The following is a 27,784-nucleotide window of genomic DNA, read 5'->3' as shown; positions in this document are numbered from 1 at the left end:
ACCTTGGTACGGCTGGACTCCTGGATCCTGGCTCACTTGCAATAAATTGAGTGCGGTTAGTAGGAATAATTGAGGAACTTGGTGGTAATAATGAATGAATGAATGAGTCTTGTAATTAAGTTCAACTTGTCTTTACTGAATGGCAGCTTTAATCCATACGAGGTACAGCATTAGCCTTAGGTCCCAGCAGGTATTGGCAATATGTGGCAGGGATCAATATCTCTTCTGCTTCTTATCATATGCCTGGAGAATCTGGCAGGTATCTATCTTCTGCTCTGTCTGTCTTCTGCTTGATATGGGCCTGACTAGCTGAGGAGGAATTTGGCTTCTCCTGGTTACTCACAGTTCTGCTTGCAGGGAATGTTTATTTCTGGAGATCTGTAGTACTGGAGGTGCTGCTTGCTTGTCAACCAGCTGAGGCTGAGGGCTCAGTCTGGGAAGGGTGATCTTTGGTCTCAGCCGAGACAGATCCTGGTCTGGGATCCCTATTTCTGAGAGCTCCTACCAACACAGCCTTCCCCAAGCAGGGATGGCTGGTACACTAACTAGAACTTTCCTTCCTCCCCATGAGACAGGACATGGGCCAGCCCACTTCTGCTCAAAGAGGGGGGGCTAGACTGGAATGAACAATTCCAGTCTAGATATACTAAACTGGCGAAGGTCCTGCTACATACTGCTGCCACCTGCTGGTGTACATAGAAATTACAGCACAATATATAAGACAGGCCTAGAAAATAAGTATAATTAAGAATGCAGTGTTAGATTACACCAGATGACAATACACATACACCTAACATGTTGTAGCGGGGAGAAAGAGTTTAGTGACATACTCCGGGATGTTACAAATCTACTATTGCCTGTACTTGTTCTGGCCTCACCATTCGTAGAGCCGCATTAGGCCCGACCAAATACCACTGAAGGTTCTGTCGCCTACTCGTACCTGAGGAAGGTGTTTCACTTGTGCGTGTAGCTGGCACAGATCGACCACGTCCTCTCCCTGCAACAGGAGCTCCACCAGCAGCACCACGACCGGGGCCATGTCCCTTATTTGACGCTCTCCTCATATTTCTCAAATTTAGGATCTTGCCCAAAATGGGTGCATAGGAAACAGGTAAGCATATACACATACATACAGAGAAAACGAATTAAGCTGGACCGGGAATTCCGGTGGCCTGGGGTCTTGCTTAAACAAAAACAAGCTTGCATTGACACGAGACCTGGAGAGGAGTGCATAGTAACAGAAATGACCGTACGAAGATAACCGTATGGGCCTGAGGATCGGAAAAACCAAGCCAGCAAGGCGCAACCTGGTGGAACCGGAACCAGAACAACAGAAGACCAGAACCCAGTCTGGGTGCTATGACAAACTAACAAAAGGTCCCTGACCTGAAGAATCAGGCACCGAAGCCGTGCCTTCTGAAGAATGACCTGAGCGATTCAGGTAATTATACATGCGGAAACATAATTTTGGTTAAACAGGAACCAACAGGGCACTGCAGGAAAAAGAGACTTGAGCGATTCAGGTAATTACAAAAAACCGGAGCGATTCAGGCAAGTACATAAAACCTGAGCGATTCAGGCAATTATATAGAACCTGAGCGATTCAGGCAATTACATAGAACCTGAGCGATTCAGGTAATTTACATAGAACCTGAGCGATTCAGGCCATTTACATAGAACCTGAGCGATTCAGGGAATTTACATAGAACCTGAGCGATTCAGGCAAATAACACAAAACCTGAGCGATTCAGGCACTTACACAAAACCTGAGCGATTCAGGCAATTACACAAAACCTGAGCGATTCAGGCAATTACACAAAACCTGAGCGATTCAGGCAATTACACAAAACCTGAGCGATTCAGGCAATGCATAAAACCTGAGTCAATCAGGCAACTGCATAACCCGAGCGAATCAGGCAAATGCATATGACCCGAGCGATTCAGGCAATTACATAAAACCTGAGCGATTCAGGCAATTACATGAAACCTGAGTGACTCAGGAACCAACGTGACCTTGTAAAACCAACACCTGAGTGAATCTGACCCCAATCGAGAAGACATAAACCTGAGAGACTCCAGAATAAACGTACTATAGCGAAACAGACCACCTGAGTGGATTGGACAACCAAAAACTAATTGTTACTTGACCTTAGAGAACCGGAACCAGCGTCACCCTGCAAGAAAAAGACCTGAGCGATTCAGGCAACTGCATATGGCCTGAGCGAATCAGGATTCAACGTAACATTGAAAAACAGCACCTGCGCGAATCAGGCAACGAACATGACTGATACCTGATTTGAATGGTATTAGGAACCACCAAACCCCTGCAGGAAGAAAATATGAGTGAAACAGACAAATACGTTAGACCTGAGCGATTCAGGGACCAACGTGACCTGTGAGGCGGATAACCTGAGGGATCCAGGCAACAATACATGATTGTAACGTGCCTTGAGAAATGTCAGGAGTTAATGTTATGCCTGAATGTTGACCTGAGTGTTTATAGGTGATGCAAATGGACCAGCTTTGAGCGACTCCGTGCGCCACATCGCATCTGATGAAACGTGCCCTATGCAAACACATGCAGCAGGAGGTCTCTGGGGATAAGTACTTTTTATCCTAAAAGAAAAGTAACAAAGTAAACTAGTAAAGTTCCTAAGTTATCTGTTTTAAGGAAACTGGGTGACTATATGGCTGCCGATAAAGCTACCATGAGCGCATGACACCAGCATTTCATGGAGTCTTGAAAGGCAAACATGCAAGTAGTACTGCAATAGTATGGTATATGGTAATAGTATGGGAGCAAACTGTACATAGGTTGGAGGCAATGATATACACTGCAAAAAATAAAGGGAACACTTAAACAACATAATGTAACTCCAAGTCAATCACACTTCTGTGAAATCAAACTGTCCACTTAGGAAGCAACACTGAGTGACAATCAATTTCACATGCTGTTGTGCAAATGGGATAGACAACAGGTGGAAATTATAGGCAATTAGCAAGACACCCCCAATAAAGGAGTGGTTCTGCAGGTGGTAACCACAGACCACTTCTCAGTTCCTATGCTTCCTGGCTGATGTTTTGGTCACTTTTGAATGCTGGCGGTGCTTTCACTCTAGTGGTATCATGAGACGGAGTCTACAACCCACACAAGTGGCTCAGTTAGTGCAGCTTATCCAGGATGGCACATCAATGCGAGCTGTGGCAAGAAGGTTTGCTGTGTCTGTCAGCGTAGTGTCCAGAGCATGGAGGCGCTACCAGAAGACAGGCCAGTACATCAGGAGCATGGAGGAGGCCATAGGAGGGAAACAACCCAGCAGCAGGACCGCTACCTCCGCCTTTGTGCAAGGAGGAACAGGAGGAGCACTGCCAGAGCCCTGCAAAATGACCTCCAGCAGGCCACAAATGTGCATGTGTCTGCTCAAACGGTCAGAAACAGACTCCATGAGGGTGATATGAGGGCCCGACATCCACAGGTGGGGGTTGTGCTTACAGCCCAACACCGTGCAGGACGTTTGGCATTTGCCAGAGAACACCAAGATTGGCAAATTCGCCACTGGCACCCTGTGCTCTTCACAGATGAAAGCAGGTTCACACTGAGCACATGTGACAGACGTGACAGAGTCTGGAGATGCCGTGGAGAACGTTCTGCTGCCTGCAACATCCTCCAGCATGACCGGTTTGGCATTGGGTCAGTAATGGTGTGGGGTGGCATTTCTTTGGAGGGCCGCACAGCCCTCCATGTGCTCACCAGAGGTAGCCTGACTGCCATTAGGTACCGAGATGAGATCCTCAGACCCCTTGTGAGACCATATGCTGGTGCAGTTGGCCCTGGGTTCCTCCTAATGCAAGACAATGCTAGACCTCATGTGGCTGGAGTGTGTCAGCAGTTCCTTCAAGACGAAATTCATTGATGCTATGGACTGGCCCGCCCGTTCCCCAGACCTGAATCCAATTGAGCACATCTGGGACATCATGTCTCGCTCTATCCACCAACGTCACGTTGCACCACAGACTGTCCAGGAGTTGGCAGATGCTTTAGTCCAGGTCTGGGAGGAGATCCCTCGGGAGACCGTCCGCCACCTCATCAGGAGCATGCACAGGCGTTGTAGGGAGGTCATACAGGCACGTGGAGGCCACACACACTACTGAGCCTCATTTTGACTTATTTTAAGGACATTCATCAAAGTTGGATCAGCCTGTAGTGTGTTTTTCCACTTTAATTTTGAGTGTGACTCCAAATCCAGACCTCCATGGGTTGAAAATTTTGATTTCCATTTTTTTATTTTTGTGTGATTTTGTTGTCTGCACATTCAACTATGTAAAGAACAAAGTATTTCAGAAGAATATTTAATTAATTCAGATCTAGGATGTGTTATTTTTGTGTTCCCTTTATTTTTTTGAGCAGTGTACATTGTGGTAGACAAATAGATATTAGATAGGTAGATACTGTAGACCTTAAATAGATATTAGTATTAGAAACCACCAAACCGCGGTGGGGGCGGAGCCAGCGCTTGATCCGGATGGACGTGTGAAGCGCTGCTCTCCTGCCTGCATATCCCTCTCAGCACCTTGTCTCAAGCTTACTGGATGCTGAAATGGTCAAGATCGGGGGCCAAAAGTCCACAGACCAGCTAGGAACCAACCGCTCTCAAAATCCGGCTGGGGAGATGGAGAAATTTATCAAAAAGGCTGCCGGTGTAGCAGTGAACCGTGACTCCAAGATGGCGCCCGGCACACCACGCTCCGGACACAAGCCGCCTGCTGCCTCTTGCAGTGACAAGGTAGGGGACGATCCCAGTGAGGTGGAATGCCTGCCGATTTCCAGAGCTTTCTTAAAAGAAGCTCTTGCAGAAGCCCTGGGTCCCCTCAGTGTGGACATTTCTTCAATAAAAGAAGATATTAAACACATAGGCAGGAGAGTAGAGGCCTTAGAGGAAACTCAGGCTACAATCCTCCAACACCAGAGTGAAGTGTCCTCTAGCATGTCGCTAGCCCAGTGCCATATAAATGCCTTGTACACAGCTATGGAGGACCAAGAAAATAGAAGCAGGCGCAATAACTTGCGCTTTAGAGGGATTCCTGAAACCATCCTAGCTATGGACATTCCGGAAACGGTAATCCAGATATGCCTTAAGATCTTAGGTCCTGACTCAGCACATGAGGTCCTACTTGAACGGGCACATAGAGTCCTCAGACCCAAACCACAGGCGAATGAACCCCCCAGGGATGTAATTTGTAAATTCCTGCACTTCCCAGTAAAAGAAGCCATACTGGCAAACGCCAGAAACTCCAACTCTGTGGAATGGGAAGAGAACAACATCACTATTTATCAAGATTTGGCGCAATCAACCCTCAAGAAGCGGAAAGCCTTGAAGCCTCTCACTGATTGGTTGAGACAACACAGGATTATCTACAGATGGACATTCCCCTTCGGTCTATCCTTCCTGCATGAGGGCCGCCGCATCCATATCTCCTCATTTACAGATTTGGACAAGGCGTACAATCTTCTCCAGCTATCTCCACTACCTATTGCAAACTGGGACATGGTCCAGAATTTGAACTCTCTACCTGATCTAACTAAGACGATCCCCTGGGAGCCCCAACGCACCCCAAGGCCCCAAAGAAGCAGAAGAAGAGACTCCTTCTCCACCCCAAAATGCCTATCTATGGCAGATAAGTAATCTGCCCTACTTTCTTCTCTCTAGGTTTGGGAGACCAAGAGAAATATCAGATGGGACTTATTACCTTTGAGTTACTGTTCCTCAGATTGATTTTTGACTGCATGCTATGTGCTGGGGGGAGGGCCGGGCTCGCTATATATTCGGGCCTCGCCCTCCACCTAGTAATAGATGTAGAGACAGTAGGGATTTCTCTCTTGAGTTTTCCCATCTGTTTGAAAGTCAGGCCAGTCATGTTATTACTAATTTACTCAGGTATTGCTCTAATAACTCCCCATATACTTATGCTCTCCTATACCTCAGGTGTCAGGTGAATTACCCTCACCTAATCGCCTATACATTTAAGCACTCTGTGTTATCCTCCCCTCTAGATGAGTGTAGATATAATATACTCCCTTCATTTAACTCTTACCTGCTCCATAGAGAGCTAAAATCTGAAAGCCATTCTAGTTACCATACTGACCCCCACTCTTCCTCCACCATCGTCACAAGAAATATTAGGCTCCAGTATGTTTGCCACTGTCGAGGGAAGTGCTTCTGGGTATACTACCCTATCCCCCCCTACATGTTACTTACTCAAAAAGACAAAGTTGATATATCCCGCCTTGTCTGAATGATATCCATTCATTTTTTGTCTCTATTTACTTTTTTGTTTTGTTTTCTATTTTGTTCTTATTCTGACAGGTACTCAAGAAATGCTTCAACACTCTTTCAAATGTGTGAGCGGGGAAGGAAAGCTTATGAATGGGTCAATCCGGAAATTTGGATGTTTTCTGGCTCTCTTCGTGGCTGCACTCTCTTCCTCACGATGTATCTGGTTTGTCATTCCTTCCCTTGCTGTATCACTTATAGCCCTCTGACTTCCCACCTTACTAAAAAGTTATGGCTGACTTTAAATTAGCATCATACAATGTTAAGGGGCTGAGATCCCCCTCTAAAAGATGCCAGGTCTTATCTCTCCTGCACAAAGAAAAATGTTCAGTAGTCTTTCTTCAGGAGACGCACTTCAAACATAATAATTATCCCAACCTTTCTTTCTCTAAATTCCCCTGCTGGTACCATTGTGGGGCCGGGGGTGCAGCTTCGAGGGGGTCAGTATAGGCTTCCGCAGAGTCCTTCCTTTTCAATATAAGTCTCATGTACAGGACTCAGATGGTCGATACTTGATCCTCAAAGGACAAGTGGGACAATCTATGTTCACGTTTGTAAACATATATGCCCCCAAACAATGACCAGCTTAGGCTACTTTCACACTGCCGTTCAGAGCGGGTCCGTCTGATGTCTGCTCAGACGGATCCGCTCCTATAATGCAGACGTTTGGATCCGTTCAGAACGGATCCGTCTGCATTATAGTTTAAAAAAATTTCTAAGTGTGAAAGTAGCCTGAGCGGATCCGTCCAGACTTTACATTGAAAGTCAATGGGGGACGGATCCGTTTGAAGATTGAGCCATATGGTGTCATCTTCAAGCGGATCCGTCCCCATTGACTTCCATTGTAAGTCTGGACGGATCCGCTTGCCTCCGCACGGCCAGGCGGACACCCGAACGCTGCAAGCAGCGTTCAGGTGTCCGCTTGCTGAGCAGGGCGGAGGCTGAACGCTGCCAGACTGATGCATTCTGAGTGGATCCGCGTCCACTCAAAATGCATTAGGGCAGTACGGATGCGTTCGGGGCCGCTTGTGAGCCCCTTCAAACGGAGCTCACAAGCGGACACCCGAACGCAGGTGTGAAAGTAGCCTTAGCTGGCTTATCCCCGTCTTCTCCTTAATCGAGCAGCACAGGGAAGGTTTCCTAATTGTCGCTGGAGATTTTAATGTGGCCTTCAATCCTTTAATTGACACATCCTCCAAAAAGTCCCCTATTTCAGCAAAGACTCTCAGACTGATGCATACAAAATTACACAACCTGGGAATTATAGACGTGTGGCGTTGCCACAACCCTGAATCAATTGACTACTCCTTTTATTCTTCTGCGAATAACTCCTATAGCAGAATTGATTACATTTTAGTTCCAAAGGAGAAACTACAACTCTACTCATTTCCTAAAATAGGAGACATCACCTTATCAGACCACTCTCCAGTCTTCTGTAATATATCCTCAGACAAGAAAAATGCTGGACACCCAAACTGGAGATTTAATGAGTCTTTGCTGAATAATGCCAAACATACTACCCAAATTACTTCTTATTTAGAGGAATATTTCTTAACCAATAATACCCCAGAGGTATCTCCCCAGATTCTCTGGGACGCACACAAAGCTTATATCCGAGGTAGGCTGATCAGTCTCTGCTCTTTTCTTAAGAAAGAATCAGAGAAAAGACTCAACACCTTGCTATCACAAATTCACAAAGTAGAAAAAGCACATAAGCAATCTTTGATGGCACAACAACTGTCGGAACTTTCTTCTCTTAGAACTCAGTTGAAGAATCTTCTGAATGAGCACTCAGCCAAATTTTTTCTGTCCGCTCAGCAGAAGATTTTTGCCCATGGCAACAAAGCCTCCAAATATGTTATGAGCCGAATCAAACAGAGGAGAAACTCCCGCTACGTTCAGTCCAGTAAATTCCCCCAAGGAGTACAACTCTTTAAAGCAGAAGAAATTGCTGAACAATTTAGATCATTTTATAAGTCCCTCTATAATCTCCCAGCCCCTGATCTCCCTAATCCCTCCTTTAGTAGATCCCTCCTTTAGTAGAGAGTCCAATATTAGCTCCTTTCTGGAGACCCTTGACCTCCCTGCATTGAATCTGGCACAACAGGAATCCCTGACTAAACCGTTCACTATCCCTGAACTAACTACAGCTATCAAATCTACCCCTAAGGGCAAGTGTCCTGGCCCTGACGGTCTCCCCATAACTTACTACTCGTCTTTTAAAAATATCTTGCTACCCCACTTACTCCCTATCTGCAATTTATCGATGGATAATCACCCACTTTCCTCTGATATGACCAAAGCAGTCATTACGATAATACCCAAAGAAGGTAAAGACCCCACGATTTGCCCCAACTACCGCCCAATCTCCTTACTTAATGTCGATCTTAAACTTCTAGCCAAAATGTTGGCCACTAGGTTACAAAGCCTGCTCCCTGAGCTAGTCCACCCAGATCAAGTTGGATTTGTCAAAGGTCGGTAGGGAAAAGATAATACCACAAAAATACTAGATACCCTGTTTTTTGCCTCACATAAATCCATCCCCCTGGTCCTGCTTGGCACGGATGCCGAGAAAGCATTTGATAGAGTTGAATGGACCTACAGTGGGGGAAATAATTATTTGACCCCTCACTGATTTTGTAAGTTTGTCCAATGACAAAGAAATGAAAAGTCTCAGAACAGTATCATTTCAATGGTAGGTTTATTGTAACAGTGGCAGATAGCACATCAAAAGGAAAATCGAAAAAATAACTTTAAATAAAAGATAGCAACTGATTTGCATTTCATTGAGTGAAATAAGTATTTGAACCCTCTAACAAAAAAAGACTTAATACTTGGTGGAAAAACCCTTGTTTGCAAGCACAGAGGTCAAACGTTTCTTGTAATTGATGACCAAGTTTGCGCACATTTTAGGAGGAATGTTGGTCCACTCCTCTTTGCAGATCATCTCTAAATCCCTAAGGTTTCGAGGCTGTCTCTGTGCAACTCTGAGCTTGAGCTCCCTCCATAGGTTTTCGATTGGATTAAGGTCCGGAGACTGACTAGGCCACTCCATGACCTTAATGTGCTTCTTCTTGAGCCACTCCTTTGTTGCCTTTGCTGTATGTTTTGGGTCATTGTCGTGCTGGAACACCCATCCACGACCCATTTTCAGTTTCCTGGCAGAGGGAAGGAGGTTGTCGCTCAGGATTTCACGATACATGGCTCCGTCCATTTTCCCGTTTATGCGAATAATTTGTCCTGTGCCCTTAGCAGAAAAACACCCCCAAAGCAAAATGTTTCCACCCCCATGCTTGACGGTGGGGACGGTGTTTTGGGGGTCATAGGCAGCATTTTTCTTCCTCCAAACACAGCGAGTTGAGTTAATGCCAAAGAGCTCTATTTTGGTCTCATCAGACCACAGCACCTTCTCCCAGTCACTCTCTGAATCATTCAGGTGTTCATTGGCAAACTTCAGACGGGCCTGCACATGTGCCTTCCTGAGCAGGGGGACCTTGCGAGCCCTGCAGGATTTTAATCCATTGCGGTGTAATGTGTTTCCAATGGTTTTCTTGGTGACTGTGGTCCCTGCTAATTTGAGGTCATTAACTAACTCCTCCCGTGTAGTTCTAGGATGCTTTTTCACCTTTCTCAGAACCATTGACACCCCACGAGGTGAGATCTTGCGTGGAGCCCCAGAGCGAGGTCGATTGATGGTCATTTTGTGCTCCTTCCATTTTCGAACAATCGCACCAACAGTTGTCACCTTCTCTCCCAGCTTCTTGCTAATGGTTTTGTAGCCCATTCCAGCCTTGTGCAGGTCTACAATTTTGTCTCTGACATCCTTGGATAGCTCTTTGGTCTTTCCCATGTTGGAGAGTTTGGAGTCTGCTTGATTGATTGATTCTGTGGACAGGTGTCTTTTATACAGGTGACTAGTTAAGACAGGTGTCCTTAATGAGGGTGACTAATTGAGTAGAAGTGTCTAACCACTCTGTGGGAGCCAGAACTCTTAATGGTTGGTAGGGGTTCAAATACTTATTTCACTCAATGAAATGCAAATCAGTTGCTATCTTTTATTTAAAGTTTTTTTTTCGATTTTCCTTTTGATGTGCTATCTGCCACTGTTACAATAAACCTACCATTGAAATGATACTGTTCTGAGACTTTTCATTTCTTTGTCATTGGACAAACTTACAAAATCAGTGAGGGGTCAAATAATTATTTCCCCCACTGTATATCAGACTAACCCTGTCTAAATTCCAAATACCAGAACAATATATCAACTCTATATTCTCCATGTACACTTGCTCCTCGGCGTCCGTGTCAGTAAATGGGCTTCTCTCCTCCCATTTCCCCATTAGAAATGGAACGAGACAGGGATGTCCCCTCTCAACTCTCCTTTTTGTCCTGGTAATGGAATCTCTTTTGCAAGCCCTCAGACAGGACGGAGAAATTAAGGGCCTGAAAGTGGGGTCTCGAGAATTTAAACTGGCAGCCTTTGCTGACGATTTACTGATTGTCACCACTAACCCACAGAGAGCCATGCCCAAGATCCTCTCAACGCTCAGCCTTTTTGGCTCCCTTTCCAACTTTAAGGTAAACCCCTCCTAATCCCAGGTTTTGCATATGGGCCTCTCTTCCGCCAGTCTCTCCTCCCTCCAAATAAATTCCCCTTTCAATTGGCAAACCCAACAATTAACCTACCTAGGGATCAAATTATCCCCTCATTTGCCTGACTTATTTCAATTAAACTACAAACCCCTCCTAGCATCTATGACAGCTCAAACGGATTCCCTAGATTCTCCTTATCTCTCCTGGTTCGGAAGGAAAAACATCTTTATGTCATTGATCATGCCAAAACTCACATATATGATGCAGGTCCTCCCTAATGATATCCCTAGGTCCTATTTTACATCCCTAAACAAACATATCCGCAAGTTCATATGGCAAGGTAAAAGCCCTCGTATATCCTTTGACACTTTGACTAAACCTAGGGCTAGAGGGGGCATAGGTCTTCCTGATCCTAAGTCATATATGTTTGCTATTCAGCTCTCTAGAGTTATAGATTGGATTAGAGAACCCGCTCATAAATCTTGGCTCACATTGGAGACCACTTTCCTCCCCTCCTCTCCTCGGACCCTCCTGCTGGCTGACAGACTACCCCCGACCCAAAGCTCAATACCCAACCCTCTTTTACGTAGCACTTTAAGGGTCTGGGGGGGTTTCTCATCCAGCTGTGGGATCCCAGTGCCTCTCACTTCACTCATGCTTATAAAAGATATAATCGATTTAGCCCCCAAGAGCTGAAAGAAAGCTGTTCGCTGCACATAAGGTCCTCGGTAATTCCCATATCTCAGTTTCTGGATCCTGAGGGTAGTATACTCCCTGATCCTGAAATATGCAAACTCCTGGGGACGCAGATTCATAACCCCACCCTGTTGCATTTCCTTAAAACAGAGCTACTTAACATGGCAAAAAGCTCCCCCCCATCAGAAGAAATAAATTGGTTTGTGGAAATGTTGAGTAATAAGAGATATCCCCCTAAACTTATTTCTACGATCTATAAACGCCTGAAGTCTCCTACCTCCACCATTAAGCCCGCAATTGTGGGCCTATGGGAGAAAGACCTTCAAAGGTCCTTGACACCTCAAGAAATTTCTAAAATACTAATCCTCCCACACAAGATATCTAGATGCATACACATCCAAGAAAACAGCCCTAAGATCCTTATGCACTGGTATAAGACTCCAGACAAAACGTGTAGATATAGCAAAACTGCCTCTGATCTTTGTTGGAGATGCCATGAAGCTAAAGGCTCCTTTATACATATTTGGTGGTCATCTGAATTGAACAATCCATGGTGGCATACAATAACTCAATTATGTAACCGAATATGTATGTCAACCCTCTCCTGCTCTCCTGAACTGACTTTACTATCACTTGGGATGGAAAACTTGGGCCCATATAAAAAATCCCTTTTTGCCCTCTTGTTGGCAGCTGCTAGATTGCTCCTGCCGACTCACTGGTTATCCTCGGATATCCCTAGTATTGAGCATTGGACCAATAAGGTCGACCAAATATATAGACTAGAGGAAATTTCACACTGGGAGTCGCATTCTAGATCCTCTTTCTTAAAAACTTGGTCACCATGGAAGCTATATAGGAACTTTGATTAGGAACAGAGGTAAATAGTTGTCCCTTATTGCCCTATCTCTTTCATTCCCATATAGATAATTATTTACTTATCTTCCCCCCCCTTATACATACACATATATCACTTGTAATAGGATTAACTTCCACGATTCTATGCTCAATTTGGATTAATCATATGTTTTTTCTTGCCGATGCCTGTCATGTTGGGCTTAACCATCCGTTAGTTATTTACACTTGTGACGCCTAAAGATAGGCGACTGTCGCTCTTTTTTATGTCACATGTATTGTTGTATACTTTACCTCTTGGAAAATGTACAATGCTTTGAAAAATTGAAAACAATAAAAAAATTCAATATAAAAAAAAAAGCATATAAAAAAAAAAAAAAAAAAGAAGGCACCAAACCGCGATATATATATTTGGGAACGCAGAACCGGGACAGACCATCCGGCGTCGGGAGCCCCCTGCCAGGCCGCAGAGCGCCCTGCCGCGGACTCGTACCAGCTGGGGGACGATGCAGCCTTTTAGCTACGGGGAGGCTGGTGCAGGTTGGAGACACCGAAAGCTTAACTTACCGCCGGGCTGCACGCTGGAGGATCGAAACCTGAAGTTGCCGAGATCGGAAGTGACGTCGTGATAGTTTGCCAGGCTGCCTGCACGAGATCAAGGTAGGAACCTGTAGCACAGAACGACGGCCCTCTGACTCCCAGCCGCTGGCTATAAGTAGAGGAGGCAGCCCCTCCCACAATTACAGGCTGTACACAGCCTTCACTATATATATATATATATATATATATATATATTACAGAGGGGGCCATTACAGGGAGTGCAGAATTATTAGGCAAATGAGTATTTTGACCACATCATCCTCTTTATGCATGTTGTCTTACTCCAAGCTGTATAGGCTCGAAAGCCTACTACCAATTAAGCATATTAGGTGATGTGCATCTCTGTAATGAGAAGGGGTGTGGTCTAATGACATCAACACCCTATATTAGGTGTGCATAATTATTAGGCAACTTCCTTTCCTTTGGCAAAATGGGTCAAAAGAAGGACTTGACAGGCTCAGAAAAGTCAAAAATAGTGAGATATCTTGCAGAGGGATGCAGCACTCTTAAAATTGCAAAGCTTCTGAAGTGTGATCATCGAACAATCAAGCGTTTCATTCAAAATAGTCAACAGGGTCGCAAGAAGCGTGTGGAAAAACCAAGGCGCAAAATAACTGCCCATGAACTGAGAAAAGTCAAGCGTGCAGCTGCCAAGATGCCACTTGCCACCAGTTTGGCCATATTTCAGAGCTGCAACATCACTGGAGTGCCCAAAAGCACAAGGTGTGCAATACTCAGAGACATGGCCTAGGTAAGAAAGGCTGAAAGACGACCACCACTGAACAAGACACACAAGCTGAAACGTCAAGACTGGGCCAAGAAATATCTCAAGACTGATTTTTCTAAGGTTTTATGGACTGATGAAATGAGAGTGAGTCTTGATGGGCCAGATGGATGGGCCAGTGGCTGGATTGGTAAAGGGCAGAGAGCTCCAGTCCGACTCAGACGCCAGCAAGGTGGAGGTGGAGTACTGGTTTGGGCTGGTATCATCAAAGATGAGCTTGTGGGGCCTTTTCGGGTTGAGGATGGAGTCAAGCTCAACTCCCAGTCCTACTGCCAGTTTCTGGAAGACACCTTCTTCAAGCAGTGGTACAGGAAGAAGTCTGCATCCTTCAAGAAAAACATGATTTTCGGGGCGAAGCTAGCTGCGGCAGGAAATGGCCGCCTGAGCTGAGAGCTCCTCACAGCAGCATACTGTTTACAGCTATTTGACGGGTTCCCACCCTGCTTTATTATGGGAAAACCTAATAGAGACAAGCCTAAAGAGACACAGATGACGCCCAAACACGCCAGAGGACAATCCGACCTGGATAAGTTCCTAAAAAAGAAGTTATCTTCTCCGGCAGTCAGATCCAAGATGGCGCTGGATGCCGCCGCCGCTACATGCACTGAAGACTCCGACGATGAGGGCTCCTGCGCTATGTCCGAGACACGCAGCGAGCGGGGCTCAACACCTATCACCAGAACCTTCCTCAAGGAGTCACTGGCCCTCGCTTTTGAACCAGTTCTGAGAGAACTATCCGCTATCAAAACGGAGTTTAAACAGACAGGGCACAGAGTAGCAGCCCTAGAAGACTCCCAGCTCGCCATAACTAAACACAGCCGTGCGATGCAGTCGACAGTGGAAGAGATCCGCGAACATCTGAATACCACTTACCTGTACCTGGAAGATCAGGAGAACAGGAGTCGTAGAAAGAACGTTCGCATCAGGGGAGTTCCTGAAAGCGTGCAAAGAGAGGACATCTTAGACACGGTCAGTCAACTCTTCTCCTCCTTACTGGGACAGGAAAGGGCAGAGAAAATAGTCATAGAGAGAGCCCATAGGGCCCTCAGACCCAAGCCACCGCCAGAAGCACCGCCACAAGACATTGTATGCGGCCTACTAAGTTTTGTCGACACGGCCGCCATCTTAACTGCCGCCAGACATAAAGGCGAACTAACAATTGAAAACGCCAAAATACAGCTATACCAGGATCTCGCAGCAAGTACCCTGGCAAAGCGCAGGCAACTCAAGCCACTCACCGACCTCCTTAGGGAGAGAAGACACCCTCTGTGCTGGCTCTTTCCATTTGGTCTCTGTGCTACCATAAATGGAAAGCAGGTCACTGTCCGGCACCCAGTGGACCTCACCAAAATGTGGGACACTTTGCAGATTGATCCTTTGGATATCCCCTCCTGGCTGCCTATGACAGGGGACTTAAAGGTGCCTCCGCTACCCGCAATTGTAGAATGGAAGTTAGCTAAAAAATTCAAGTCGCCGCAAGCGAAGAAACGACAAGCGGAACTTCAGGACACTTGAATGTTCTCACCATCAGTTAATAATATTTAACCTCCCTCAAGAGATGTCCAGAGGTTAAGCCGGTATCTACACCAGTCCCAAGAGCAGTTAAATAGACTTTCAAGTATCGTCTGTGTTTCTTGTTTTAACTTGTCTTAAGTTGTTATATTGTGGTCCCTACCACTACCATTACCTTCTTACCTAATAACTACCTCCTATGGTAAAGTGCCTCCTGAGTCGACAACCTCATTAGATCCTAGTTAAGGCACATCTCAATCCTAGTGAGGGGGTAATGGTACGTTGCATATATCTGCTCTTCTAAGGACCTCAGTATACCACATGTCTCTGTATAACAGTACTTCACTCGTTTTAGGAATGTTTTTTCCTTATGTTCATACCCCATTGCTTAAGAATTGCGGGGGAGACCCATATTTAGGATGGGCCACCCAGCTTTTACTACTGTGGAACCCCACTGCCTTGATAATATGCCTGTGCTGTGAGAGGTCCATACAGGCTTTGTGTATTTCACAGTTCTCTCCACTCCTACCTCCTTTTCCTAACTTTCTCTCTATCCTTTTCTTACATTGAATACTTATTTCTTGCTATTCACCCCCTCCCCCTTCCTGCTCACCTCCTCCTCTGAGTACCCTCCCCTACAGGAGGCCACCAATTGCCTGCTCTTTCTGAGTATTAACATGCTCAATCTCGTTTTTATATGTTTTGTTTATAGTTTTCCAAGATGGGTACTGTTTTCAGCAATTTTTGATCGTCTGGGATGCAACTTCTGGCATGGTCGCATAACCTACCACACCTCATGGATTCCTTGAAGGTAACTTCACTAAACGTAAATGGGCTTAATATTCCCCAGAAGAGAAGCCAGGTCTATCAGATGCTTAAGAGAGAGAGGGCAGACCTCCTGTTCTTGCAGGAGACACATTTCAGACATAATCATATCCCAACCCTTTTCACTAAACAATACCCAAAATGGATTCACAGCTCCCACTCTTCTGCCTCCAGGGGGGTGTCCATTGGTATTGGAGCCAATATCCCTTTTCAAATCCAGGCACAGTATGTAGATCCTGAGAGCAGATTTTTATTCCTGAAGGGTACGCTCTTTGGTAATAAGCTGACCTTAGTCAACGTGTATGCTCCTAATGCCAAGCAAATTCCCTGGTTACTTAGAGTATTAAAGCTACTTAAAGACTTCAGAGAGGGAATATTGATTCTTGGAGGTGATTTGAACCTTGCTTTGGATCACCCCTTGGACTCTACCTCGGGGGCCCCCAAATACTCTGCTGCACAACTCTGTAAATTGCGGAGGTCACTCTCTGATCATCAAATTACAGATGCTTGGAGATTGGCTCACCCTAGTGACAGAGACTTCACGTTTTTCTCAGCTGTTCATGGGTCTTTTCAGCGCCTTGACTACCTTTTTCTCTCTAATCACGTCCTGGAGAGGATTAAATCCTCATCTATTGGGCAGATTACAGTGTCTGACCACGCCCCTGTCTCTCTGGTGTTCCAGTTGAAAGGCCTCCCTCCTAAAGCATGGTCATGGAGACTTAATGAGACCCTCCTGGAGAATGACAGAGACAGACTTAAGCTAGAGAGGAAACTTGAGGCCTTCTTTGAACTTAACTGTACCCCTCTTATGGATAAGGCCATGATATGGGAGGCACATAAGGCGTATATGAGTGGAGAGCTTATATCCTTAGGCACATGGGTGCGCAAACAAAGGACGCTTCAAGTGGACTCTGTTTTGACCCAAATCTCTGTCTTGGAAAACATCTCTAAGAGAGATGCCACAGATGCCCATTATAAGGAACTCACTAAACTAAGAATGCAGCTGAAGGATTTATTAAACATTAAATCAGCCAGGGCCCTCAGGGCTGCTAAATACAAGATCTATATGCATGGTGATAGAGGCTCTAAGCTACTCTCCCAAATGATCAAAGGACAAAGGGAGAAAACCTTTATACAGGGAATCAAGTCCGAAAAGGGTCATCAGCTTACCAACACACCTGCGATTGCAGAGGAATTTACAAAATTTTATTCCTCCCTCTATAACCTAGAATCCAATAGCCCAGAACTTACATTGGCCAATATCAAGTCCTTCCTTGAGACAACTAAATTTCCGACCCTAGACTCAATAGAAAAAGAAATGTTACTGACTCCGGTTACGGTAGAGGAGATATTAGAGGTCTTAGCAAGTACTCCATCAGGGAAATCCCCAGGTCCAGATGGGCTACCTATAACCTACTACAAAAAGTTTAAGAAAACCCTTGCTCCACAGTTAGCAGACTTATGCAATTCCCTATTAAAAGGTACTTCCCTCCCTCCGCAATCGCTAATCGCTCACATAACAGTGATTCCCAAAGAAGGGAAGGATCCCGCTAAATGCAGCAGCTACAGACCAATATCCCTACTTAACGTAGATGTTAAACTATGGGCCAAACTTTTAAGTTGTAGAATAGCAAAGCTACTCCCCAAACTAATTGGCGAGGAACAAGTGGGTTTTGTAAAGGGGCGGGAGGGCAAACATAATGTTAGCAGAGTTTTACATGCCATATACTACGCGAAAAAACACAAGATCCCATTGACCCTGTTAGGTACTGATGCTGAAAAAGCATTTGACAGGGTCAATTGGACTTTTATCGAAAGTACCTTGCGCCATTTTGGTTTTCCCCCTCTGTTTGTTTCTGCCGTTTTCTCGCTTTACTCACATCCCTCAGCCAGAGTCCTAATCAATGGCACCCTATCTCCGCCCTTCAGCATATCCAATGGAACGAGGTAGGGCTGCCCTCTCTCTCCGGCTCTGTTCATTTTAACCCTTGAGCTTCTCCTTTGTAAATTAAGATCTTCTGAGATCATCAAGGGACTCCAAGTGAAGGGGAAAACACATTCATTGGCAGCCTTTGCGGACGATCTGCTCCTCTTTATTACAAATCCAGCAGTTGCAATCCCAGAGGTGATAAAAATTTTCACAGACTTCGGAGTAGTTTCTAATTTCAAGGTCAATTATGACAAATCTGAGATACTTAATATCTCAGCACCGGAAAAACACATGATAGAAGTTAAAAAGCACACTTCTTTCCAATGGCCCAAAGAAGCTATTAAACATTTGGGAATCATGATTCCGGCAAACCCCTCACATCTATTTAGACATAACTATGTCCCCTTATTTAGTAAAATCAAAACCTTCCTGGCCTCTATCAAGCTACCTTTTCTCTCATGGTTGGGCAGGAAAAATCTATTGGCTACCTATGTTCTCCCGCAGATTCTTATACCCTGAGATGTCTACCCATTCCGCTGACAAACAAGTTCTTCTCTGATTTCCGGTCCCTTTTCAGTAATTTCCTCTGGTCCAATAAAAAGCCACGACTAGCTTACCCCTTACTTGTTAGGAGAACAAATAGAGGAGGTTTATCCTTACCGGATCTTAAGACCTATCTACATGCTATCCAGTTGGAGAGATGGATTGAATTGGCCAGACCCCATAACGGTTCATTACATGTAGCTTTGGAGAAAGCTTTATTAGGTGAGGACGTTGCCCATAACTTTTGGGTTGCCTCCCCAACTAAGAAGAAAAAATATCCTCTTAGTGCCCTTACGTACTGCATGCTCCAATACTGTAACAGCTCGGCGGCCCTATCAATGTCTGCTAACAAACTATCCCCTGTAGCCCCACTTTCTGTCCTCCCATTTTTTCTTAACAGAAGTGGAAGCGACTTTCATAAAGCCTGGTCGTATCTTTCAGAACTTAAAATATCTGACCTGGTTAAAGCCAAAAACCTCCAGGAGTTTCTCACCAAGATTCAAACTTATATTCCCGAGCACCTCCGTTCTAGACTAGTTGAATTAGACCTAGAACTCAGCTGCAAAAAATATAGGAAGATACATGTGGAGACCCATGTAGATCCCACCTGGCTTGAAAATTACATTCTACTTCCCTATCCTCCCACAAAAACCCTCTCCAAGCTGTACTCCCAACTTATATTAGACTCTTCAGGTGAGAAACCCACATACTTAAAAGCTTGGGAACGAGAGCTGCAGTTGACTCTCTCAGACGAAGACGTTAATACAGTTTTAAAGCACTCCCACGGATTTTCGAGGTGTATCCGTATCCAGGAGAATTCCTTTAAAATTGTATCTAGGTGGTACAGAACTCCAGACTTTCTATATAGAGCCCACCTGTCGCCCTCAGATAAGTGTTGGCGCTGTCAAGATGAGTGTGGAACCATCTCACACATCTGGTGGTCCTGTAAAGCTATTTCCAACTTCTGGATAGAAGTGGAACAAATTATTAACAGAGTCTGTAGTTCCCGTATCTCTTTAGCACCAGCACTCATACTTCTGTGGCTGCCACATGGAGGCTTCAAACCCTCCTCCAACAATTTAATCACGCATATGATAGGAGCAGCTAAATTTGTTGTCCCCACCAAATGGAAAAATACTGAACCACCTACCATTAAAGAATGGTTAGAAAAAGTGCACCAGATCTGCCTCATGGAACAGATGGTTGGTTGGGAAAAGGGAAACAGGAAAAATTTTCTGAAAACGTGGCAATCATGGCTGGATTTCTATAAGAACTATAATTAGATCGAATGCTCCCTCTCTTTATGAGTACATTAATCAGCACCCTCTCGCTGATTCAATATTTAGACCCACAAGAATCTATACATAATGGAACATCTTTTCTCTACCTCAAAGTATTACGTTTAGTGTACCACCTCCTGCTTATACGTGCTTCAACAAGTACACTCTAGTGTGGCTTCGGTTAATTGAACCTGCAATTTACCTTATGCATTTGATACAAGATTGCTCCCATGCCTTATATTTCGAGCTGAAACAACCCATAAGTTAAGTTCTATATGTTGTGTTTTGGTTAGACTATACAGATACTTACTGTTAGCCAAATCAAGTGATGCTCCCTATATGATCAAGCTATGGTCTGACATCCAGATTCACATTGTGCCTTATGATATTGGGTCTATGAGAAAATAGTCAAATTTACTTATTACATGCTTTTACTACTCTCCTTCACTGCACTCAGATTCATGCTTGTATCTACCAAACGGTGACATGACTATCCTATTGCGTCTACGGCATTTCATGTGTCTTATGTGCTTTATTATTCTGTATAGATCTTTTCATGTTTGTTACCTATTGAAAATTCTTCAGAAATAAAGAATTTACAAAAAAAAGAAAAACATGATTTTCATGCAGGACAATGCTCCATCAGACGCGTCCAAGTACTCCACAGCGTGGCTGGCAAGAAAGGGTATAAAAGAAGAAAATCTAATGACATGGCCTCCTTGTTCACCTGATCTGAACCCCATTGAGAACCTGTGGTCCATCATCAAATGTGAGATTTACAAGGAGGGAAAACAGTACACCTCTCTGAACAGTGTCTGGGAGGCTGTGGTTGCTGCTGCACGCAATGTTGATGGTGAACAGATCAAAACACTGACAGAATCCATGGATGTCAGGCTTTTGAGTGTCTTTGCAAAGAAAGGTGGCTATATTGGTCACTGATTTGTTTTTGTTTTGTTTTTGAATGTCACAAATGTATATTTGTGAATGTTGAGATGTTATATTGGTTTCACTGGTAAAAATAAATAATTGAAATGGGTGTTTTTTGTTAAGTTGCCTAATAATTATGCACAGTAGTAATTGTCACCTGCACACACAGATATCCCCCTAAAATAGCTAAAACTAAAAACAAACTAAAAACTACTTCCAAAAATATTCAGCTTTGATATTAATGAGTTTTTTGGGTTCATTGAGAACATGGTTGTTGTTCAATAATAAAATTAATCCTCAAAAATACAACTTGCCTAATAATTCTGCACTCCCTGTATATATGCTAATAGTAATACAGAGGGGCCATTACATATAATTATACAGGGGGCCATTATATATATTATACATAATGTGTATATGTATACAGCAGAAAACTTCCATGTGTAGAGCCCTGGTACAGACTATGCAGTATAGGGATTGTAGTCATGTCTTGGTGAGCGGTGACCAGCAGAACCAGGCCTCCAGCACAGTACAGCAGGCACGATCATGAACGGCTCTGTACCGGGAGGGTCACTGAGTCCACACTGTGAGGGACAGACAGACAGTGTGTGCAGTGTACATGTTAGGGGTCCCTCCTTTTTAACGAAAATGCCTCTGTCTCTCCTTGGTCGGATCTACCGGTAATTATTGAGACTGAAGTGTAAGTAGGTTTGCAGTCACAGCAGCATCTTGAGATCATGCCTGGCATCAAAGGTGGCCCCTGGATCGCCGTTGCGCTTGGTCCTAAAGAGGCAGCCATCTTCTTTTAGTTCTTCTTGCTCCACAGTGTCTGGAAGGTGGGCGGAGCCTATATCAGTGCCAGGTGCTTACAGCCGTGCACGCGCTCCTTCGGCCGGGCTGAGAGTTTACTGCTCCCCTCGCTCACTCTCTGCGCAGTGCAGCAGAGGAGCAGAGCGAAAACATTAGTGATTTTGCGCCAGTGGCCAGTCAGCGCCCCCTGCAGTCTGGCGCCCGAGGCAACGCCCCCTCCCCCCACGCTATGTCCCTGACTGCAGCAGCTGTATTAAGCATTGTGCCACAGCTCCTCAGCTGCTCACTGCTTACAGTCTCTAGTATTCTACACAATAATTTTTTTATATTCTTGCCCTATACCAGTGGTTCTCAACCTTTCTAAAGCCGTGACGCCTTAATACAGTTCCTCATGTTGTGGTGACCCCCAACCATTACATTTTTTTCCTTGCTACGTCATAACTAATTTTGCTACTGTTATGATGACCCACCAAAAACACGCACAGACACCAATACACCAAATGTTAATTCAAATACACAAGTATTCATTCATAACCACAGAACTTTAGCATAAATACAAAATATTTGTAAACCAAATAAATAACTTTAAAATAAATAATAAACAACAAATACCCCCTAAAAAATAAATCAGTGGTGCGCACAGTACCCCTCAAATAAATAACTCAGTGGTGCTCACAGTACCCCCCCCCAAAAAAAAAATAAAAAATAAAAAATCAGTGGGGCTCAGGGTACCCCTCAAATAAATAAATCAGTGGTGCTTCAAGTCCCCCCCAAAAAAATAAATCAGAAGTGCTCAGGGTCCCCCAAATAAATAAATCAGCGGGGCTTCAGGTCTCCCCCAAATAAATAAATCAGAGGTGCTCAGGGTACCCCCAAATATATAAATCAGTGGTGCATCAGGTTTCCCCCATATAAATAAATCAATGGTGCTCAGGGTCCCCCAAATAAATAAATCAGAAGTGCTCAGGGTCCCCCAAATAAATAAATCAGCGGTGCTTCATGTCCCCCCAAATAAATTAAGCCTTGCTCAGCCAAATAATTAAAATAAAATTAGCCAGGCTCAGCCAGGCTCAATTAAATGATTGGTGGCAGTGGTGCACAGCGGCGGTGTCATTAACGAAAAAACTCGGACCTCAGCAGACAGGCGGCCCGACTTACCCGTCCAGACGTCAGGCTCCTTCAAGCACAGGCAGTGATAGGACATCACTTCCTGTGCGCGAGGATAAGGGGGCGCTGCCGTTGTGCGGGCGACCCACAATAGGAAGCCTCAGGCGACCCCCGGAAAGGGTCGATCGACCCCCAAAGGGGTCGCGACCCCTAGGTTGAGAACCGCTGCCCTATACTGTCCCTGTTACACTAGAAGAAATGCTTGCTTGTGACTCTGTATACTGTCTAAGATCATTTTCTTTCAGACAGCCAGCCACCCACCCTTATTAACTGCTCAACACAGACCAACATTTTTCTTGTTCTGCAAAGGCATCTCCCTGCCTGCTTCTCCACTGATTGGCTGATCTAGGCTGACTGTCAGCCTGTGAGATAATCAGGGCAAGCACCCCTCCCCCCCTTCCCAACACACACACACTTTCTCCCAAGGTGATGTGAGCATCCTTTTTCTTCCTCCTGGTATTGCCCACCAACATGTGCAATAAAATGGCACTATGTGCCGTTTTACTGGATTCGTCTGAAGCGAACCTGAAAAGCTTTGGGTTCATTTGTCAGATGAATTTTTGTGAAATTTGTAACAAACCGGTTCACTATGAACTGATTCACTCATCCTTAATGTCAAATACTCCCAAGCAACGCAGACTGCAAAGTACGGTATAACTCTGCAGATTTCAGACAAATTTCAATTTTTTTCATTAAGCGGAAGAAATTTCCATTAAAATTTTTTATTTTTAAAGTCAATCTCAGCTTCACTCACGTTTTCTAACTTGTCATAAAAGTGGAACAAATGCTTCACACATATGGTGCTCATCCTGAGCACCACATTTCTCCATGTATTTACACAAAACTGGATAAATGGGTTGATAAATCTCCCCATACAGCTGTATGTCTGTATACAGTCTACTATAAAACTGCCTACACCCACCACTATGGACCGCTCAGTGCACAGGAATTTATATAGCTACCATTGATTACAATGGAAGCTATAAAAATCGTTTTGCACTGAGCTACCCCTAATGACAGCTGCTTGGAAATGCAGTGTTTTTATGTCAGAAGTTTAGTGCTGGGAACCCCTGGAACCCTTAACAGTATCTTGATCTGTCTCCATGAAGGATACGCCACTGGTTGTGGCTAGAAATGAGCAAATTATTTTTAATGAACAGTTCAAAAATGATCTCTTTTCAGGCAGTAGCAGCTGGTTTGATGTTATTTTAACAAAAATATATATAATCCTGAAAAGTAACAAAGCAATGTTTTTTTTTTCAAAAGCCTGCAAAAATGTTCTTTTTTTGTAGCATTTTGAGGTTTGTAATACTGAGCAGGATACAGTTCTCAGCAGCATCAGTACAGTATGGAACATAATGGACGGTACAGGAGATGTGCGGCTTATATACAGTACAATATAAGGGCAGTAACGGCTCATGCAGATGAACGTATTTTCTTTCCGCGTCCGTTCCAAATTTTCTGTGGACAGAATGCGGAACCATTCATTTCAACGCGTTCACAAAAAAAAACTGAAGTTACTCCATGTGCATTACGTTTGTCGATGCTGCAAAACAATAGAACATGTCCGCATTACGGACAAGGATAGTACTGTTCTATTAGGGGCCAGCTGTTCCGTTCCACAAAATACGGAATGGACATGGACTTCATCCGTATTCTTTGCGGATCTGTTTATTTACTGACCGCAAAATACATACGGCCTTGTGCATTAGCACTAATTGTGATGCACACCAATATGACAGGCAGCACACTATCAGCATCAGGATTAATATTGTAAAAGATTTGTTGTAATGTGCATTATATGAAGAAGATTGGGGGGGGGGGGAGTTGGGATGATTCATAATAATAAATTGAGCAGTGTATCTTTAAATGCTGCAGCCCTCAATAAAATGGCTCTGTCAGTGTGCCCGAGGCAGCCTAAGTGTTACACAATCACACACCAGGTCCTGTCTCTGAAACACATCTCTGTCAATTAGAAAATTGAACCAGCTATTATATTCTCTTAACTGCGAAAGAACCTCACTGACCCTAAACTAGCTGTATTCTGTTAAAGGGGTTATCTGGCAATTTATAATGATGACCTATCCTCAGTATAGGTCATCAATATCAGATCAACAGGGGTCCGGCGCCCGGGACCCCCGCTGAACAGCTGTTAGAAGAGGCCAGCGCTCCGTGAGCACCACAGCCTCTTCCTAGTCCATGTGACATCACCATACATCAGTTACATGGCCTATTTGCAGCTCAGCCTTATTCAAGTCAATGAGGATGAACTACAATACCAAGCTCAGCCGCTGTACAATGCATGGCGCTGTGTTTGGAAAGCTGCGGGAGCCGCATCCTAAAACAGCTGATCGCGGGGGTGCCGAGACTCGGAACCGCCGATGTGATAATGATGACCTAACCTGAAGATAAGTCATCATTATCATTTCCTGGATAACCCTTTTAAGATGTATTTCCTCTGTCTGACAGATGTGCTATGCTTCCAATGTAGAAGCTCAGAAAAGCATGGCAGATCCTGGCTGGGATCTTACATAGTAACTTTGACATGTCCATCATGGCTATTGTCCCTAATGGTTGGCTGAGGCTGATAGCAAGGTATTGTGGGCAAACCTGTCAGGATGGGGTCATGTGATCCTCCTTCATCTTCTCTTCCTCCCTCTATTCTGATATGTATAATGTTGGACACCATTTTGATTGACTCTTGTTGAACAAAACCAAAAAACTTCAGATTTGTTTGAAACTAAAGTTTTTTTAGATTATTTACTCATCTCTAGTTGTGGACAAATGAGATTCCAGACCTCGATATGCCGGCACTTCAAGATATCAGGAGAATCACAATGTTAATGGACTGGAACCTGTCTAAGGTTGGGCAGGTTTGCAAACAAGACATACAAAATATCTTCAAAACTGAGGGGTGGAAGGGCAGCAATGGGGTCAGAACACAACAGTGAGGATCAGATAAGTATGATAAGTATGATCACTGCCATGGGTCCGGCCACTCTGTGGGGGCTGTGGAAAAATGCTTCAAAGGTGAACAATCACTTTAAGTTTTGATGAATATAAAGAACAAACAAAAAGAACAATAAGCAAATGAGCATGCCATGTGCTGAAGCAATGCTTAACTGGGCTACGGTATCACTTATTGTAATTTGCGGCAAACCTCTCAATGCAGACAACTCAGTGCTCTTGAATTTAAATTTGAAAACAAATTGAATGAACAGAATCTGAATTTTGAAAAGAAGTGTTCTGTTGCCCAAACAGTTATCAAGGCACTCCCTCTTGTGGCAAATATCGGTATAACATGCAGTTAACCAAACATCTTATTTACAGTAGAACCGATAAAGTAATGTCCAACAACAATGGTAATCCTGTAAAATGATGTAACTCACATTAAAGTGAAGAGATGCATCTATATACTCCAACTTGAAAAGTTTAAAAATCACTTAACAAATGTTTGAACGTTCTGGGAATTATTTTAAAAGAAAGATGACGCTGAAGCACAGAATTACACGGAAATCAACATGAGTTTATTAGGATTAAGCAACTTGACATACATACCTACTGTAATTATTTTAATCATTGTTCATATAATGACAACCAGTTCTGGAGCATTGCACACTACTCTCATCATTTACTGAGGCGAATGGGGCTCATATTTAAGATGAAGCCAACTAATCAGTTTTTATGTTTTTGGAAAGCGTTTAATTTAAAGAGAGATTATAGAGATAAAAGTACCCATGTGAACATAAGGGCAACAAACAAAGTCCTTTCAGGTGACACCTCATCAGATTTGTATCCAGGACCTTGATTTGCAAGTATGATTGCAATTTTTCCAGGCTGCCCTCTATAACATGAAAATATTAGGGGTACAATTAAAATTACAAGCATTTACTCTAAATACTCACATACAATATAAAAGAATAACCCCAGTCACTCCATTCTCACTTGCTTACCATGCTTTGATTGGCTCTACCTAGATAACCTGGGAAATGTAGGTGCATTTTCCTTTCAGAAGAATGACACTATTCTGTACAAATATGAAGTGTTTTAAAATGTATAGATCAGGTATAACATTAAAAGCCTAATTTTTTGTAAGTCCACTTGTGGCCCCATTTCAGCTCTGACACATTGAGGAATGAGAGAGATAATTCCTAGAAATTCGCTCATCACTAGCTGTGTCCCTTTACAGTCTGACACTGTCATTGGGCGGACTATTGCTAGGAGGAATGACAGAGGAATTGCACAATGTAGTGTTATGCAAACATTACCTATAACAGACAAACCATGGGAGATACCAGATCCTCTCTTGTAAGTTTCGAGGTGGTAGCCTCCATGATTTGGACTTTTTTAACACACCCCACAGATGTGGAGGCCAAGGTAAAACTTTGAACTCTTTGTCAAGTTCCTCAAATCATTTTTGGCTGGACACATTTTCCTGTTGAAAGAGGTTGCTGCCATCAGAAAATACAACTGCCAGGGTGGAGGGGTACTTGGTCTGCAAAAATGCTTAGGTAGATGGTATGTGTCAAAGTAACATCCTCATGAATGCCTGGCACCAAGCTCCAAGTAGAACATTACCAAGATCACCACCATGCCTCTTCTTGACTTTTTCCTACAGTGCATTCTGGTCTCATCTGATGTCATCTAAGTTGCAATGCACTGTGTGGAAGATTTATTAATCCTGTCCAAAATGTAGACAGTGTATAACCAGGCAGTCTCAAGTTTGCAGTGGCTCAGACTGGATTATAAATGTGACAGAATTGTGTGCCAAAACTTCTGTGCAAAATGATGCATCTCAAACCATGCCCCCTTTTTCCGCTAAGCCATGTCCAAATGTCCAAAACGAGACGTGTTAAAAAAGTATCAAATTTTGGCGCAAATTACACCAGAATTTGTGTAGTAAATATAGGCTAATGTGTTGGATTCTATCATA

At 44.0% G+C, this 27,784-nt stretch overlaps 1 long non-coding RNA gene across 1 annotated transcript; it reads left to right on the top strand.

Annotated features, from left to right (window-relative positions):
- Positions 1-616: 616 nt before the first annotated feature.
- Positions 617-26,877, top strand: LOC120991374. The gene is made up of 4 exons (XR_005776647.1): positions 617-738; positions 5,677-5,680; positions 25,682-25,690; positions 26,867-26,877. It is a non-coding gene; the product is annotated as an uncharacterized LOC120991374 (long non-coding RNA).
- The last annotated feature ends 907 nt before the right edge of the window (positions 26,878-27,784 follow it).

Source organism: Bufo bufo, chromosome 2 (assembly GCF_905171765.1).
Source record: "Bufo bufo chromosome 2, aBufBuf1.1, whole genome shotgun sequence".
NCBI classification, from domain to species: domain Eukaryota; kingdom Metazoa; phylum Chordata; class Amphibia; order Anura; family Bufonidae; genus Bufo; species Bufo bufo.
The sequence above is the reverse complement of the archived record's forward strand: the minus strand, read 5'-3'. Positions and strand labels throughout refer to the sequence as shown.